Genomic DNA, 16781 nt, shown 5'->3' with positions numbered 1-16781 from the left:
CGTGTAGTCGTCCAGGATCCAGTCTGAGTACCGCCAATGACTCATGCGTCTGACAAATGCTGATTGCTTTGCAAGAGGATCGGGATTGGAGGCACAGCGGATTTCACCGGGAATGGGACAACAGCAGAAATAGCTTCAAACATTACTGCATGAAAAGCACAAGGAGTGGACACATTTCATTGTTTGGAACACTGCTTTTCACTACAGCTCTTTGCATGTAAAAACTTTGCTCTTCTCCACAGCTGGCTGACGGACACGCAAAAGCGCAAGCAAGAGTGGCCACAGACCCACTATGCCGGCCTTTGTACACTCTGTCCATCTAATGATAGAGAGGAAGGATACATTCACTACTTCTAGCCTCCACTATTCAAATTCAGTATTTTCACAGTGTCCTAAAAGCTTCCTGAAAAGCCTTTACACTGTTTTCCAAAACGCTGCATCCAGAGCACAGTCAGGGACTGGAAGGACAGAGTAGATTTCCCCCATATGGACTTCTCTCTTCATTGGCTCCCAATTAAATCCCAAATAAAAATCCAAATACTTGCCCTCACACACAAGGTCTTGAATAATCACCACCAATTTTGTCTACAAGATCTCACAGTGCCATATCATCCCAACAGAGTGCTTTGCTCTCAGACTGCTGGCTTCCGAGGGGATTTTAAAGTGCAATGGAAGGCAGAGCCATCACTTTTCAGGCCCCTCTCTGTGGAACCAGCTCCCACTTTGTATTCGGGACACAAACACTTGCTCTCATTTTTGAATTAAGCGTAAAACCTTTTTGCCAAAGTCCAATAACTTGAAAGAGGAGCCAAAGACGTCCTCGTCCCAGATTCGTCCCAAGACAGATTCACACCTATTCTCACCTTGTCTGCTGTGACCTGAAGAACTCGCGTGACCATTGCGACTCTCAAGGTGCTAAAAATCACGCAAGAGTTTAAATGCGTGAGAGGCCACACTTGAGTAGCAAAGAAGCTTTGCTGATGAGATTAAATGTGCAGTTGCATGAAAGCACTAGTCTTTTTAGTGATCTACCTTTTGACCAGTTTAGAACCTGACAAGCGAGTAATCACAATGCCCACCTTGTTAATTGTCCTGAAAATCTGTATAAGCCGGACAATGAATCAGTGATGTTGTAGTCTTTCACAGCGATGGTGGTATAGTGGCGAGCATAGCTACCTTCCAAGCAGTTGACCCGGGTTCGATTCCCGGCCATCGCAGTTGCCACTCGCAGTGCTGTTCAAGCATGTGGGCTGCGTACTATTTTACACTAAAAACGTTCTCCGCTCTTTCTGCAAATGCTTACAATGTCAGGCCAGGTGCATTCTTCATCGGCCTCGCTGCTACCGTTTGCTGTGTAAAGACACTGTTCACACAGGCTTTGACTTCTCATCACTTCATACCTATACCTTCTTACATGAAACTGGGATTGGACACGCTACTTCTTCATAAAGACACCCAGTCCCACTTTAAATATTGTGCTGAATGTTTGGAATGAAGATAACATTTTACTAACCATGTACTGATCAGCTCTTTGCGGTGGCAAAATCATCAGCTGTGTGTGTTACTGTTCATGCAAACAAGCACGCTAATGTCAGCCAGCTAGCTTCAACCGCAGCTGTGCTGCACCAATCTCACGGAACTGCAAAACCACAAGCTTTCGCACCAAAGTCATGCAGCTACCGCATTTACAATCCAGCGTGGCCGTTGTTGTGCACATCCTACTTGAAAGATGTGTGGCGTAGGACTTGGAAGACGTATGTCTTTCGAGTATGTAGTTCCACAGCCCAATGTGGTTGTTGTGGCCGAGCGGTCAAGGCGATGGACTAGAAATCCATTGGGGTCTCCCCGCACAGGTTCGAATCCTGTCGACAACGGTCAGCTGTTTTGCGCCAGTCCAGACGTTGATTTGAGAAGAAGGCATGGAGATCACCTGAGAAGGTGCCAGGAGAAAGAGCCAGGCCTTTGCTTGTGAAAATAGAGCACGCAGAAGCAATGGACCCAGCTATGTCCTGACAAAATTAGGCACATATTCAGTAAACATGGCATCCTTCAATTGGTCTCTTAGCCACCCCACACGTTCCCCCATGTAGTCGTCCAGGATCCAGTCTGAGTACCGCCAATGACTCATGCGTCTGACAAATGCTGATTGCTTTGCAAGAGGATCGGGATTGGAGGCACAGCGGATTTCACCGGGAATGGGACAACAGCAGAAATAGCTTCAAACATTACTGCATGAAAAGCACAAGGAGTGGACACATTTCATTGTTTGGAACACTGCTTTTCACTACAGCTCTTTGCATGTAAAAACTTTGCTCTTCTCCACAGCTGGCTGACAGACACGCAAAAGCGCAAGCAAGAGTGGCCACAGACCCACTATGCCGGCCTTTGTACACTCTCTCCATCTAATGATAGAGAGGAAGGATACATTCACTACTTCTAGCCTCCACTATTCAAATTCAGTATTTTCACAGTGTCCTAAAAGCTTCCTGAAAAGCCTTTACACTGTTTTCCAAAACGCTGCATCCAGAGCACAGTCAGGGACTGGAAGGACAGAGTAGATTTCCCCCATATGGACTTCTCTCTTCATTGGCTCCCAATTAAATCCCAAATAAAAATCCAAATACTTGCCCTCACACACAAGGTCTTGAATAATCACCACCAATTTTGTCTACAAGATCTCACAGTGCCATATCATCCCAACAGAGTGCTTTGCTCTCAGACTGCTGGCTTCCGAGGGGATTTTAAAGTGCAATGGAAGGCAGAGCCATCACTTTTCAGGCCCCTCTCTGTGGAACCAGCTCCCACTTTGTATTCGGGACACAGACACTTGCTCTCATTTTTGAATTAAGCGTAAAACCTTTTTGCCAAAGTCCAATAACTTGAAAGAGGAGCCAAAGACGTCCTCGTCCCAGATTCGTCCCAAGACAGATTCACACCTATTCTCACCTTGTCTGCTGTGACCTGAAGAACTCGCGTGACCATTGCGACTCTCAAGGTGCTAAAAATCACGCAAGAGTTTAAATGCGTGAGAGGCCACACTTGAGTAGCAAAGAAGCTTTGCTGATGAGATTAAATGTGCAGTTGCATGAAAGCACTAGTCTTTTTAGTGATCTACCTTTTGACCAGTTTAGAACCTGACAAGCGAGTAATCACAATGCCCACCTTGTTAATTGTCCTGAAAATCTGTATAAGCCGGACAATGAATCAGTGATGTTGTAGTCTTTCACAGCGATGGTGGTATAGTGGCGAGCATAGCTGCCTTCCAAGCAGTTGACCCGGGTTCGATTCCCGGCCATCGCAGTTGCCATTCGCAGTGCTGTTCAAGCATGTGGGCTGCGTACTATTTTACACTAAAAACGTTCTCCGCTCTTTCTGCAAATGCTTACAATGTCAGGCCAGGTGCATTCTTCATCGGCCTCGCTGCTACCGTTTGCTGTGTAAAGACACTGTTCAAACAGGCTTTGACTTCTCATCACTTCATACCTATACCTTCTTACATGAAACTGGGATTGGACACGTTATTTCTTCATAAAGACACCCAGTCCCACTTTAAATATTGTGCTGAATGTTTGGAATGAAGATAACATTTTACTAACCATGTACTGATCAGCTCTTTGCGGTGGCAAAATCATCAGCTGTGTGTGTTACTGTTCATGCAAACAAGCAAGCTAATGTCAGCCAGCTAGCTTCAACCGCAGCTGTGCTGCACCAATCTCACGGAACTGCAAAACCACAAGCTTTCGCACCAAAGTCATGCAGCTACCGCATTTACAATCCAGCGTGGCCGTTGTTGTGCACATCCTACTTGAAAGATGTGTGGCGTAGGACTTGGAAGACGTATGTCTTTCGAGTATGTATTTCCACAGCCCAATGTGGTTGTTGTGGCCGAGCGGTCAAGGCGATGGACTAGAAATCCATTGGGGTCTCCCCGCACAGGTTCGAATCCTGTCGACAACGGTCAGCTGTTTTGCGCCAGTCCAGACGTTGATTTGAGAAGAAGGCATGGAGATCACCTGAGAAGGTGCCAGGAGAAAGAGCCAGGCCTTTGCTTGTGAAAATAGAGCACGCAGAAGCAATGGACCCAGCTATGTCCTGACAAAATTAGGCACATATTCAGTAAACATGGCATCCTTCAATTGGTCTCTTAGCCACCCCACACGTTCCCCCGTGTAGTCGTCCAGGATCCAGTCTGAGTACCGCCAATGACTCATGCGTCTGACAAATGCTGATTGCTTTGCAAGAGGATCGGGATTGGAGGCACAGCGGATTTCACCGGGAATGGGACAACAGCAGAAATAGCTTCAAACATTACTGCATGAAAAGCACAAGGAGTGGACACATTTCATTGTTTGGAACACTGCTTTTCACTACAGCTCTTTGCATGTAAAAACTTTGCTCTTCTCCACAGCTGGCTGACGGACACGCAAAAGCGCAAGCAAGAGTGGCCACAGACCCACTATGCCGGCCTTTGTACACTCTGTCCATCTAATGATAGAGAGGAAGGATACATTCACTACTTCTAGCCTCCACTATTCAAATTCAGTATTTTCACAGTGTCCTAAAAGCTTCCTGAAAAGCCTTTACACTGTTTTCCAAAACGCTGCATCCAGAGCACAGTCAGGGACTGGAAGGACAGAGTAGATTTCCCCCATATGGACTTCTCTCTTCATTGGCTCCCAATTAAATCCCAAATAAAAATCCAAATACTTGCCCTCACACACAAGGTCTTGAATAATCACCACCAATTTTGTCTACAAGATCTCACAGTGCCATATCATCCCAACAGAGTGCTTTGCTCTCAGACTGCTGGCTTCCGAGGGGATTTTAAAGTGCAATGGAAGGCAGAGCCATCACTTTTCAGGCCCCTCTCTGTGGAACCAGCTCCCACTTTGTATTCAGGACACAAACACTTGCTCTCATTTTTGAATTAAGCGTAAAACCTTTTTGCCAAAGTCCAATAACTTGAAAGAGGAGCCAAAGACGTCCTCGTCCCAGATTCGTCCCAAGACAGATTCACACCTATTCTCACCTTGTCTGCTGTGACCTGAAGAACTCGCGTGACCATTGCGACTCTCAAGGTGCTAAAAATCACGCAAGAGTTTAAATGCGTGAGAGGCCACACTTGAGTAGCAAAGAAGCTTTGCTGATGAGATTAAATGTGCAGTTGCATGAAAGCACTAGTCTTTTTAGTGATCTACCTTTTGACCAGTTTAGAACCTGACAAGCGAGTAATCACAATGCCCACCTTGTTAATTGTCCTGAAAATCTGTATAAGCCGGACAATGAATCAGTGATGTTGTAGTCTTTCACAGCGATGGTGGTATAGTGGCGAGCATAGCTGCCTTCCAAGCAGTTGACCCGGGTTCGATTCCCGGCCATCGCAGTTGCCACTCTCAGTGCTGTTCAAGCATGTGGGCTGCGTACTATTTTACACTAAAAACGTTCTCCGCTCTTTCTGCAAATGCTTACAATGTCAGGCCAGGTGCATTCTTCATCGGCCTCGCTGCTACCGTTTGCTGTGTAAAGACACTGTTCACACAGGCTTTGACTTCTCATCACTTCATACCTATACCTTCTTACATGAAACTGGGATTGGACACGCTACTTCTTCATAAAGACACCCAGTCCCACTTTAAATATTGTGCTGAATGTTTGGAATGAAGATAACATTTTACTAACCATGTACTGATCAGCTCTTTGCGGTGGCAAAATCATCAGCTGTGTGTGTTACTGTTCATGCAAACAAGCACGCTAATGTCAGCCAGCTAGCTTCAACCGCAGCTGTGCTGCACCAATCTCACGGAACTGCAAAACCACAAGCTTTCGCACCAAAGTCATGCAGCTACCGCATTTACAATCCAGCGTGGCCGTTGTTGTGCACATCCTACTTGAAAGATGTGTGGCGTAGGACTTGGAAGACGTATGTCTTTCGAGTATGTAGTTCCACAGCCCAATGTGGTTGTTGTGGCCGAGCGGTCAAGGCGATGGACTAGAAATCCATTGGGGTCTCCCCGCACAGGTTCGAATCCTGTCGACAACGGTCAGCTGTTTTGCGCCAGTCCAGACGTTGATTTGAGAAGAAGGCATGGAGATCACCTGAGAAGGTGCCAGGAGAAAGAGCCAGGCCTTTGCTTGTGAAAATAGAGCACGCAGAAGCAATGGACCCAGCTATGTCCTGACAAAATTAGGCACATATTCAGTAAACATGGCATCCTTCAATTGGTCTCTTAGCCACCCCACACGTTCCCCCATGTAGTCGTCCAGGATCCAGTCTGAGTACCGCCAATGACTCATGCGTCTGACAAATGCTGATTGCTTTGCAAGAGGATCGGGATTGGAGGCACAGCGGATTTCACCGGGAATGGGACAACAGCAGAAATAGCTTCAAACATTACTGCATGAAAAGCACAAGGAGTGGACACATTTCATTGTTTGGAACACTGCTTTTCACTACAGCTCTTTGCATGTAAAAACTTTGCTCTTCTCCACAGCTGGCTGACAGACACGCAAAAGCGCAAGCAAGAGTGGCCACAGACCCACTATGCCGGCCTTTGTACACTCTCTCCATCTAATGATAGAGAGGAAGGATACATTCACTACTTCTAGCCTCCACTATTCAAATTCAGTATTTTCACAGTGTCCTAAAAGCTTCCTGAAAAGCCTTTACACTGTTTTCCAAAACGCTGCATCCAGAGCACAGTCAGGGACTGGAAGGACAGAGTAGATTTCCCCCATATGGACTTCTCTCTTCATTGGCTCCCAATTAAATCCCAAATAAAAATCCAAATACTTGCCCTCACACACAAGGTCTTGAATAATCACCACCAATTTTGTCTACAAGATCTCACAGTGCCATATCATCCCAACAGAGTGCTTTGCTCTCAGACTGCTGGCTTCCGAGGGGATTTTAAAGTGCAATGGAAGGCAGAGCCATCACTTTTCAGGCCCCTCTCTGTGGAACCAGCTCCCACTTTGTATTCGGGACACAGACACTTGCTCTCATTTTTGAATTAAGCGTAAAACCTTTTTGCCAAAGTCCAATAACTTGAAAGAGGAGCCAAAGACGTCCTCGTCCCAGATTCGTCCCAAGACAGATTCACACCTATTCTCACCTTGTCTGCTGTGACCTGAAGAACTCGCGTGACCATTGCGACTCTCAAGGTGCTAAAAATCACGCAAGAGTTTAAATGCGTGAGAGGCCACACTTGAGTAGCAAAGAAGCTTTGCTGATGAGATTAAATGTGCAGTTGCATGAAAGCACTAGTCTTTTTAGTGATCTACCTTTTGACCAGTTTAGAACCTGACAAGCGAGTAATCACAATGCCCACCTTGTTAATTGTCCTGAAAATCTGTATAAGCCGGACAATGAATCAGTGATGTTGTAGTCTTTCACAGCGATGGTGGTATAGTGGCGAGCATAGCTGCCTTCCAAGCAGTTGACCCGGGTTCGATTCCCGGCCATCGCAGTTGCCATTCGCAGTGCTGTTCAAGCATGTGGGCTGCGTACTATTTTACACTAAAAACGTTCTCCGCTCTTTCTGCAAATGCTTACAATGTCAGGCCAGGTGCATTCTTCATCGGCCTCGCTGCTACCGTTTGCTGTGTAAAGACACTGTTCAAACAGGCTTTGACTTCTCATCACTTCATACCTATACCTTCTTACATGAAACTGGGATTGGACACGTTATTTCTTCATAAAGACACCCAGTCCCACTTTAAATATTGTGCTGAATGTTTGGAATGAAGATAACATTTTACTAACCATGTACTGATCAGCTCTTTGCGGTGGCAAAATCATCAGCTGTGTGTGTTACTGTTCATGCAAACAAGCAAGCTAATGTCAGCCAGCTAGCTTCAACCGCAGCTGTGCTGCACCAATCTCACGGAACTGCAAAACCACAAGCTTTCGCACCAAAGTCATGCAGCTACCGCATTTACAATCCAGCGTGGCCGTTGTTGTGCACATCCTACTTGAAAGATGTGTGGCGTAGGACTTGGAAGACGTATGTCTTTCGAGTATGTATTTCCACAGCCCAATGTGGTTGTTGTGGCCGAGCGGTCAAGGCGATGGACTAGAAATCCATTGGGGTCTCCCCGCACAGGTTCGAATCCTGTCGACAACGGTCAGCTGTTTTGCGCCAGTCCAGACGTTGATTTGAGAAGAAGGCATGGAGATCACCTGAGAAGGTGCCAGGAGAAAGAGCCAGGCCTTTGCTTGTGAAAATAGAGCACGCAGAAGCAATGGACCCAGCTATGTCCTGACAAAATTAGGCACATATTCAGTAAACATGGCATCCTTCAATTGGTCTCTTAGCCACCCCACACGTTCCCCCGTGTAGTCGTCCAGGATCCAGTCTGAGTACCGCCAATGACTCATGCGTCTGACAAATGCTGATTGCTTTGCAAGAGGATCGGGATTGGAGGCACAGCGGATTTCACCGGGAATGGGACAACAGCAGAAATAGCTTCAAACATTACTGCATGAAAAGCACAAGGAGTGGACACATTTCATTGTTTGGAACACTGCTTTTCACTACAGCTCTTTGCATGTAAAAACTTTGCTCTTCTCCACAGCTGGCTGACGGACACGCAAAAGCGCAAGCAAGAGTGGCCACAGACCCACTATGCCGGCCTTTGTACACTCTCTCCATCTAATGATAGAGAGGAAGGATACATTCACTACTTCTAGCCTCCACTATTCAAATTCAGTATTTTCACAGTGTCCTAAAAGCTTCCTGAAAAGCCTTTACACTGTTTTCCAAAACGCTGCATCCAGAGCACAGTCAGGGACTGGAAGGACAGAGTAGATTTCCCCCATATGGACTTCTCTCTTCATTGGCTCCCAATTAAATCCCAAATAAAAATCCAAATACTTGCCCTCACACAGAAGGTCTTGAATAATCACCACCAATTTTGTCTACAAGATCTCACAGTGCCATATCATCCCAACAGAGTGCTTTGCTCTCAGACTGCTGGCTTCCGAGGGGATTTTAAAGTGCAATGGAAGGCAGAGCCATCACTTTTCAGGCCCCTCTCTGTGGAACCAGCTCCCACTTTGTATTCAGGACACAAACACTTGCTCTCATTTTTGAATTAAGCGTAAAACCTTTTTGCCAAAGTCCAATAACTTGAAAGAGGAGCCAAAGACGTCCTCGTCCCAGATTCGTCCCAAGACAGATTCACACCTATTCTCACCTTGTCTGCTGTGACCTGAAGAACTCGCGTGACCATTGCGACTCTCAAGGTGCTAAAAATCACGCAAGAGTTTAAATGCGTGAGAGGCCACACTTGAGTAGCAAAGAAGCTTTGCTGATGAGATTAAATGTGCAGTTGCATGAAAGCACTAGTCTTTTTAGTGATCTACCTTTTGACCAGTTTAGAACCTGACAAGCGAGTAATCACAATGCCCACCTTGTTAATTGTCCTGAAAATCTGTATAAGCCGGACAATGAATCAGTGATGTTGTAGTCTTTCACAGCGATGGTGGTATAGTGGCGAGCATAGCTGCCTTCCAAGCAGTTGACCCGGGTTCGATTCCCGGCCATCGCAGTTGCCACTCTCAGTGCTGTTCAAGCATGTGGGCTGCGTACTATTTTACACTAAAAACGTTCTCCGCTCTTTCTGCAAATGCTTACAATGTCAGGCCAGGTGCATTCTTCATCGGCCTCGCTGCTACCGTTTGCTGTGTAAAGACACTGTTCACACAGGCTTTGACTTCTCATCACTTCATACCTATACCTTCTTACATGAAACTGGGATTGGACACGCTACTTCTTCATAAAGACACCCAGTCCCACTTTAAATATTGTGCTGAATGTTTGGAATGAAGATAACATTTTACTAACCATGTACTGATCAGCTCTTTGCGGTGGCAAAATCATCAGCTGTGTGTGTTACTGTTCATGCAAACAAGCACGCTAATGTCAGCCAGCTAGCTTCAACCGCAGCTGTGCTGCACCAATCTCACGGAACTGCAAAACCACAAGCTTTCGCACCAAAGTCATGCAGCTACCGCATTTACAATCCAGCGTGGCCGTTGTTGTGCACATCCTACTTGAAAGATGTGTGGCGTAGGACTTGGAAGACGTATGTCTTTCGAGTATGTAGTTCCACAGCCCAATGTGGTTGTTGTGGCCGAGCGGTCAAGGCGATGGACTAGAAATCCATTGGGGTCTCCCCGCACAGGTTCGAATCCTGTCGACAACGGTCAGCTGTTTTGCGCCAGTCCAGACGTTGATTTGAGAAGAAGGCATGGAGATCACCTGAGAAGGTGCCAGGAGAAAGAGCCAGGCCTTTGCTTGTGAAAATAGAGCACGCAGAAGCAATGGACCCAGCTATGTCCTGACAAAATTAGGCACATATTCAGTAAACATGGCATCCTTCAATTGGTCTCTTAGCCACCCCACACGTTCCCCCATGTAGTCGTCCAGGATCCAGTCTGAGTACCGCCAATGACTCATGCGTCTGACAAATGCTGATTGCTTTGCAAGAGGATCGGGATTGGAGGCACAGCGGATTTCACCGGGAATGGGACAACAGCAGAAATAGCTTCAAACATTACTGCATGAAAAGCACAAGGAGTGGACACATTTCATTGTTTGGAACACTGCTTTTCACTACAGCTCTTTGCATGTAAAAACTTTGCTCTTCTCCACAGCTGGCTGACAGACACGCAAAAGCGCAAGCAAGAGTGGCCACAGACCCACTATGCCGGCCTTTGTACACTCTCTCCATCTAATGATAGAGAGGAAGGATACATTCACTACTTCTAGCCTCCACTATTCAAATTCAGTATTTTCACAGTGTCCTAAAAGCTTCCTGAAAAGCCTTTACACTGTTTTCCAAAACGCTGCATCCAGAGCACAGTCAGGGACTGGAAGGACAGAGTAGATTTCCCCCATATGGACTTCTCTCTTCATTGGCTCCCAATTAAATCCCAAATAAAAATCCAAATACTTGCCCTCACACACAAGGTCTTGAATAATCACCACCAATTTTGTCTACAAGATCTCACAGTGCCATATCATCCCAACAGAGTGCTTTGCTCTCAGACTGCTGGCTTCCGAGGGGATTTTAAAGTGCAATGGAAGGCAGAGCCATCACTTTTCAGGCCCCTCTCTGTGGAACCAGCTCCCACTTTGTATTCGGGACACAGACACTTGCTCTCATTTTTGAATTAAGCGTAAAACCTTTTTGCCAAAGTCCAATAACTTGAAAGAGGAGCCAAAGACGTCCTCGTCCCAGATTCGTCCCAAGACAGATTCACACCTATTCTCACCTTGTCTGCTGTGACCTGAAGAACTCGCGTGACCATTGCGACTCTCAAGGTGCTAAAAATCACGCAAGAGTTTAAATGCGTGAGAGGCCACACTTGAGTAGCAAAGAAGCTTTGCTGATGAGATTAAATGTGCAGTTGCATGAAAGCACTAGTCTTTTTAGTGATCTACCTTTTGACCAGTTTAGAACCTGACAAGCGAGTAATCACAATGCCCACCTTGTTAATTGTCCTGAAAATCTGTATAAGCCGGACAATGAATCAGTGATGTTGTAGTCTTTCACAGCGATGGTGGTATAGTGGCGAGCATAGCTACCTTCCAAGCAGTTGACCCGGGTTCGATTCCCGGCCATCGCAGTTGCCATTCGCAGTGCTGTTCAAGCATGTGGGCTGCGTACTTTTTTACACTAAAAACGTTCTCCGCTCTTTCTGCAAATGCTTACAATGTCAGGCCAGGTGCATTCTTCATCGGCCTCGCTGCTACCGTTTGCTGTGTAAAGACACTGTTCAAACAGGCTTTGACTTCTCATCACTTCATACCTATACCTTCTTACATGAAACTGGGATTGGACACGTTATTTCTTCATAAAGACACCCAGTCCCACTTTAAATATTGTGCTGAATGTTTGGAATGAAGATAACATTTTACTAACCATGTACTGATCAGCTCTTTGCGGTGGCAAAATCATCAGCTGTGTGTGTTACTGTTCATGCAAACAAGCAAGCTAATGTCAGCCAGCTAGCTTCAACCGCAGCTGTGCTGCACCAATCTCACGGAACTGCAAAACCACAAGCTTTCGCACCAAAGTCATGCAGCTACCGCATTTACAATCCAGCGTGGCCGTTGTTGTGCACATCCTACTTGAAAGATGTGTGGCGTAGGACTTGGAAGACGTATGTCTTTCGAGTATGTATTTCCACAGCCCAATGTGGTTGTTGTGGCCGAGCGGTCAAGGCGATGGACTAGAAATCCATTGGGGTCTCCCCGCACAGGTTCGAATCCTGTCGACAACGGTCAGCTGTTTTGCGCCAGTCCAGACGTTGATTTGAGAAGAAGGCATGGAGATCACCTGAGAAGGTGCCAGGAGAAAGAGCCAGGCCTTTGCTTGTGAAAATAGAGCACGCAGAAGCAATGGACCCAGCTATGTCCTGACAAAATTAGGCACATATTCAGTAAACATGGCATCCTTCAATTGGTCTCTTAGCCACCCCACACGTTCCCCCGTGTAGTCGTCCAGGATCCAGTCTGAGTACCGCCAATGACTCATGCGTCTGACAAATGCTGATTGCTTTGCAAGAGGATCGGGATTGGAGGCACAGCGGATTTCACCGGGAATGGGACAACAGCAGAAATAGCTTCAAACATTACTGCATGAAAAGCACAAGGAGTGGACACATTTCATTGTTTGGAACACTGCTTTTCACTACAGCTCTTTGCATGTAAAAACTTTGCTCTTCTCCACAGCTGGCTGACGGACACGCAAAAGCGCAAGCAAGAGTGGCCACAGACCCACTATGCCGGCCTTTGTACACTCTGTCCATCTAATGATAGAGAGGAAGGATACATTCACTACTTCTAGCCTCCACTATTCAAATTCAGTATTTTCACAGTGTCCTAAAAGCTTCCTGAAAAGCCTTTACACTGTTTTCCAAAACGCTGCATCCAGAGCACAGTCAGGGACTGGAAGGACAGAGTAGATTTCCCCCATATGGACTTCTCTCTTCATTGGCTCCCAATTAAATCCCAAATAAAAATCCAAATACTTGCCCTCACACAGAAGGTCTTGAATAATCACCACCAATTTTGTCTACAAGATCTCACAGTGCCATATCATCCCAACAGAGTGCTTTGCTCTCAGACTGCTGGCTTCCGAGGGGATTTTAAAGTGCAATGGAAGGCAGAGCCATCACTTTTCAGGCCCCTCTCTGTGGAACCAGCTCCCACTTTGTATTCAGGACACAAACACTTGCTCTCATTTTTGAATTAAGCGTAAAACCTTTTTGCCAAAGTCCAATAACTTGAAAGAGGAGCCAAAGACGTCCTCGTCCCAGATTCGTCCCAAGACAGATTCACACCTATTCTCACCTTGTCTGCTGTGACCTGAAGAACTCGCGTGACCATTGCGACTCTCAAGGTGCTAAAAATCACGCAAGAGTTTAAATGCGTGAGAGGCCACACTTGAGTAGCAAAGAAGCTTTGCTGATGAGATTAAATGTGCAGTTGCATGAAAGCACTAGTCTTTTTAGTGATCTACCTTTTGACCAGTTTAGAACCTGACAAGCGAGTAATCACAATGCCCACCTTGTTAATTGTCCTGAAAATCTGTATAAGCCGGACAATGAATCAGTGATGTTGTAGTCTTTCACAGCGATGGTGGTATAGTGGCGAGCATAGCTGCCTTCCAAGCAGTTGACCCGGGTTCGATTCCCGGCCATCGCAGTTGCCACTCGCAGTGCTGTTCAAGCATGTGGGCTGCGTACTATTTTACACTAAAAACGTTCTCCGCTCTTTCTGCAAATGCTTACAATGTCAGGCCAGGTGCATTCTTCATCGGCCTCGCTGCTACCGTTTGCTGTGTAAAGACACTGTTCAAACAGGCTTTGACTTCTCATCACTTCATACCTATACCTTCTTACATGAAACTGGGATTGGACACGCTACTTCTTCATAAAGACACCCAGTCCCACTTTAAATATTGTGCTGAATGTTTGGAATGAAGATAACATTTTACTAACCATGTACTGATCAGCTCTTTGCGGTGGCAAAATCATCAGCTGTGTGTGTTACTGTTCATGCAAACAAGCACGCTAATGTCAGCCAGCTAGCTTCAACCGCAGCTGTGCTGCACCAATCTCACGGAACTGCAAAACCACAAGCTTTCGCACCAAAGTCATGCAGCTACCGCATTTACAATCCAGCGTGGCCGTTGTTGTGCACATCCTACTTGAAAGATGTGTGGCGTAGGACTTGGAAGACGTATGTCTTTCGAGTATGTAGTTCCACAGCCCAATGTGGTTGTTGTGGCCGAGCGGTCAAGGCGATGGACTAGAAATCCATTGGGGTCTCCCCGCACAGGTTCGAATCCTGTCGACAACGGTCAGCTGTTTTGCGCCAGTCCAGACGTTGATTTGAGAAGAAGGCATGGAGATCACCTGAGAAGGTGCCAGGAGAAAGAGCCAGGCCTTTGCTTGTGAAAATAGAGCACGCAGAAGCAATGGACCCAGCTATGTCCTGACAAAATTAGGCACATATTCAGTAAACATGGCATCCTTCAATTGGTCTCTTAGCCACCCCACACGTTCCCCCGTGTAGTCGTCCAGGATCCAGTCTGAGTACCGCCAATGACTCATGCGTCTGACAAATGCTGATTGCTTTGCAAGAGGATCGGGATTGGAGGCACAGCGGATTTCACCGGGAATGGGACAACAGCAGAAATAGCTTCAAACATTACTGCATGAAAAGCACAAGGAGTGGACACATTTCATTGTTTGGAACACTGCTTTTCACTACAGCTCTTTGCATGTAAAAACTTTGCTCTTCTCCACAGCTGGCTGACAGACACGCAAAAGCGCAAGCAAGAGTGGCCACAGACCCACTATGCCGGCCTTTGTACACTCTCTCCATCTAATGATAGAGAGGAAGGATACATTCACTACTTCTAGCCTCCACTATTCAAATTCAGTATTTTCACAGTGTCCTAAAAGCTTCCTGAAAAGCCTTTACACTGTTTTCCAAAACGCTGCATCCAGAGCACAGTCAGGGACTGGAAGGACAGAGTAGATTTCCCCCATATGGACTTCTCTCTTCATTGGCTCCCAATTAAATCCCAAATAAAAATCCAAATACTTGCCCTCACACACAAGGTCTTGAATAATCACCACCAATTTTGTCTACAAGATCTCACAGTGCCATATCATCCCAACAGAGTGCTTTGCTCTCAGACTGCTGGCTTCCGAGGGGATTTTAAAGTGCAATGGAAGGCAGAGCCATCACTTTTCAGGCCCCTCTCTGTGGAACCAGCTCCCACTTTGTATTCGGGACACAGACACTTGCTCTCATTTTTGAATTAAGCGTAAAACCTTTTTGCCAAAGTCCAATAACTTGAAAGAGGAGCCAAAGACGTCCTCGTCCCAGATTCGTCCCAAGACAGATTCACACCTATTCTCACCTTGTCTGCTGTGACCTGAAGAACTCGCGTGACCATTGCGACTCTCAAGGTGCTAAAAATCACGCAAGAGTTTAAATGCGTGAGAGGCCACACTTGAGTAGCAAAGAAGCTTTGCTGATGAGATTAAATGTGCAGTTGCATGAAAGCACTAGTCTTTTTAGTGATCTACCTTTTGACCAGTTTAGAACCTGACAAGCGAGTAATCACAATGCCCACCTTGTTAATTGTCCTGAAAATCTGTATAAGCCGGACAATGAATCAGTGATGTTGTAGTCTTTCACAGCGATGGTGGTATAGTGGCGAGCATAGCTGCCTTCCAAGCAGTTGACCCGGGTTCGATTCCCGGCCATCGCAGTTGCCATTCGCAGTGCTGTTCAAGCATGTGGGCTGCGTACTATTTTACACTAAAAACGTTCTCCGCTCTTTCTGCAAATGCTTACAATGTCAGGCCAGGTGCATTCTTCATCGGCCTCGCTGCTACCGTTTGCTGTGTAAAGACACTGTTCAAACAGGCTTTGACTTCTCATCACTTCATACCTATACCTTCTTACATGAAACTGGGATTGGACACGTTATTTCTTCATAAAGACACCCAGTCCCACTTTAAATATTGTGCTGAATGTTTGGAATGAAGATAACATTTTACTAACCATGTACTGATCAGCTCTTTGCGGTGGCAAAATCATCAGCTGTGTGTGTTACTGTTCATGCAAACAAGCAAGCTAATGTCAGCCAGCTAGCTTCAACCGCAGCTGTGCTGCACCAATCTCACGGAACTGCAAAACCACAAGCTTTCGCACCAAAGTCATGCAGCTACCGCATTTACAATCCAGCGTGGCCGTTGTTGTGCACATCCTACTTGAAAGATGTGTGGCGTAGGACTTGGAAGACGTATGTCTTTCGAGTATGTATTTCCACAGCCCAATGTGGTTGTTGTGGCCGAGCGGTCAAGGCGATGGACTAGAAATCCATTGGGGTCTCCCCGCACAGGTTCGAATCCTGTCGACAACGGTCAGCTGTTTTGCGCCAGTCCTGACGTTGATTTGAGAAGAAGGCATGGAGATCACCTGAGAAGGTGCCAGGAGAAAGAGCCAGGCCTTTGCTTGTGAAAATAGAGCACGCAGAAGCAATGGACCCAGCTATGTCCTGACAAAATTAGGCACATATTCAGTAAACATGGCATCCTTCAATTGGTCTCTTAGCCACCCCACACGTTCCCCCGTGTAGTCGTCCAGGATCCAGTCTGAGTACCGCCAATGACTCATGCGTCTGACAAATGCTGATTGCTTTGCAAGAGGATCGGGATTGGAGGCACAGCGGATTTCACCGGGAATGGG

The 16781-nt window shown here is 46.4% G+C and overlaps 16 non-coding genes across 16 annotated transcripts; all 16 read left to right on the top strand.

Annotated features, from left to right (window-relative positions):
• The first annotated feature begins 1145 nt into the window (after positions 1–1145).
• On the top strand, positions 1146–1217 carry trnag-ucc (transfer RNA glycine (anticodon UCC)). The gene has a single exon. It is a non-coding gene; the product is annotated as a tRNA-Gly (tRNA).
• A 575-nt stretch (positions 1218–1792) lies between these two features.
• On the top strand, positions 1793–1874 carry trnas-aga (transfer RNA serine (anticodon AGA)). The gene has a single exon. It is a non-coding gene; the product is annotated as a tRNA-Ser (tRNA).
• A 1354-nt stretch (positions 1875–3228) lies between these two features.
• trnag-ucc (transfer RNA glycine (anticodon UCC)) lies at positions 3229–3300 on the top strand. Its single transcript has one exon. It is a non-coding gene; the product is annotated as a tRNA-Gly (tRNA).
• A 575-nt stretch (positions 3301–3875) lies between these two features.
• On the top strand, positions 3876–3957 carry trnas-aga (transfer RNA serine (anticodon AGA)). Its single transcript has one exon. It is a non-coding gene; the product is annotated as a tRNA-Ser (tRNA).
• Positions 3958–5311: 1354 nt separating this feature from the next.
• trnag-ucc (transfer RNA glycine (anticodon UCC)) lies at positions 5312–5383 on the top strand. The gene has a single exon. It is a non-coding gene; the product is annotated as a tRNA-Gly (tRNA).
• Positions 5384–5958: 575 nt separating this feature from the next.
• trnas-aga (transfer RNA serine (anticodon AGA)) lies at positions 5959–6040 on the top strand. Its single transcript has one exon. It is a non-coding gene; the product is annotated as a tRNA-Ser (tRNA).
• A 1354-nt stretch (positions 6041–7394) lies between these two features.
• Positions 7395–7466, top strand: trnag-ucc (transfer RNA glycine (anticodon UCC)). Its single transcript has one exon. It is a non-coding gene; the product is annotated as a tRNA-Gly (tRNA).
• A 575-nt stretch (positions 7467–8041) lies between these two features.
• Positions 8042–8123, top strand: trnas-aga (transfer RNA serine (anticodon AGA)). The gene has a single exon. It is a non-coding gene; the product is annotated as a tRNA-Ser (tRNA).
• A 1354-nt stretch (positions 8124–9477) lies between these two features.
• On the top strand, positions 9478–9549 carry trnag-ucc (transfer RNA glycine (anticodon UCC)). The gene has a single exon. It is a non-coding gene; the product is annotated as a tRNA-Gly (tRNA).
• A 575-nt stretch (positions 9550–10124) lies between these two features.
• On the top strand, positions 10125–10206 carry trnas-aga (transfer RNA serine (anticodon AGA)). Its single transcript has one exon. It is a non-coding gene; the product is annotated as a tRNA-Ser (tRNA).
• A 1354-nt stretch (positions 10207–11560) lies between these two features.
• Positions 11561–11632, top strand: trnag-ucc (transfer RNA glycine (anticodon UCC)). The gene has a single exon. It is a non-coding gene; the product is annotated as a tRNA-Gly (tRNA).
• Positions 11633–12207: 575 nt separating this feature from the next.
• trnas-aga (transfer RNA serine (anticodon AGA)) lies at positions 12208–12289 on the top strand. Its single transcript has one exon. It is a non-coding gene; the product is annotated as a tRNA-Ser (tRNA).
• Positions 12290–13643: 1354 nt separating this feature from the next.
• On the top strand, positions 13644–13715 carry trnag-ucc (transfer RNA glycine (anticodon UCC)). Its single transcript has one exon. It is a non-coding gene; the product is annotated as a tRNA-Gly (tRNA).
• A 575-nt stretch (positions 13716–14290) lies between these two features.
• Positions 14291–14372, top strand: trnas-aga (transfer RNA serine (anticodon AGA)). Its single transcript has one exon. It is a non-coding gene; the product is annotated as a tRNA-Ser (tRNA).
• A 1354-nt stretch (positions 14373–15726) lies between these two features.
• Positions 15727–15798, top strand: trnag-ucc (transfer RNA glycine (anticodon UCC)). The gene has a single exon. It is a non-coding gene; the product is annotated as a tRNA-Gly (tRNA).
• A 575-nt stretch (positions 15799–16373) lies between these two features.
• Positions 16374–16455, top strand: trnas-aga (transfer RNA serine (anticodon AGA)). The gene has a single exon. It is a non-coding gene; the product is annotated as a tRNA-Ser (tRNA).
• The last annotated feature ends 326 nt before the right edge of the window (positions 16456–16781 follow it).

Source organism: Copadichromis virginalis, linkage group LG9 (assembly GCF_057382275.1).
Source record: "Copadichromis virginalis isolate Kocher_CV1m ecotype Utaka linkage group LG9, C_Virginalis_male_GT1.1, whole genome shotgun sequence".
Lineage (NCBI taxonomy): Eukaryota > Metazoa > Chordata > Actinopteri > Cichliformes > Cichlidae > Copadichromis > Copadichromis virginalis.
Note: the sequence above shows the minus strand (reverse complement) of the source record. Positions and strands in the feature narration are given on the sequence as shown.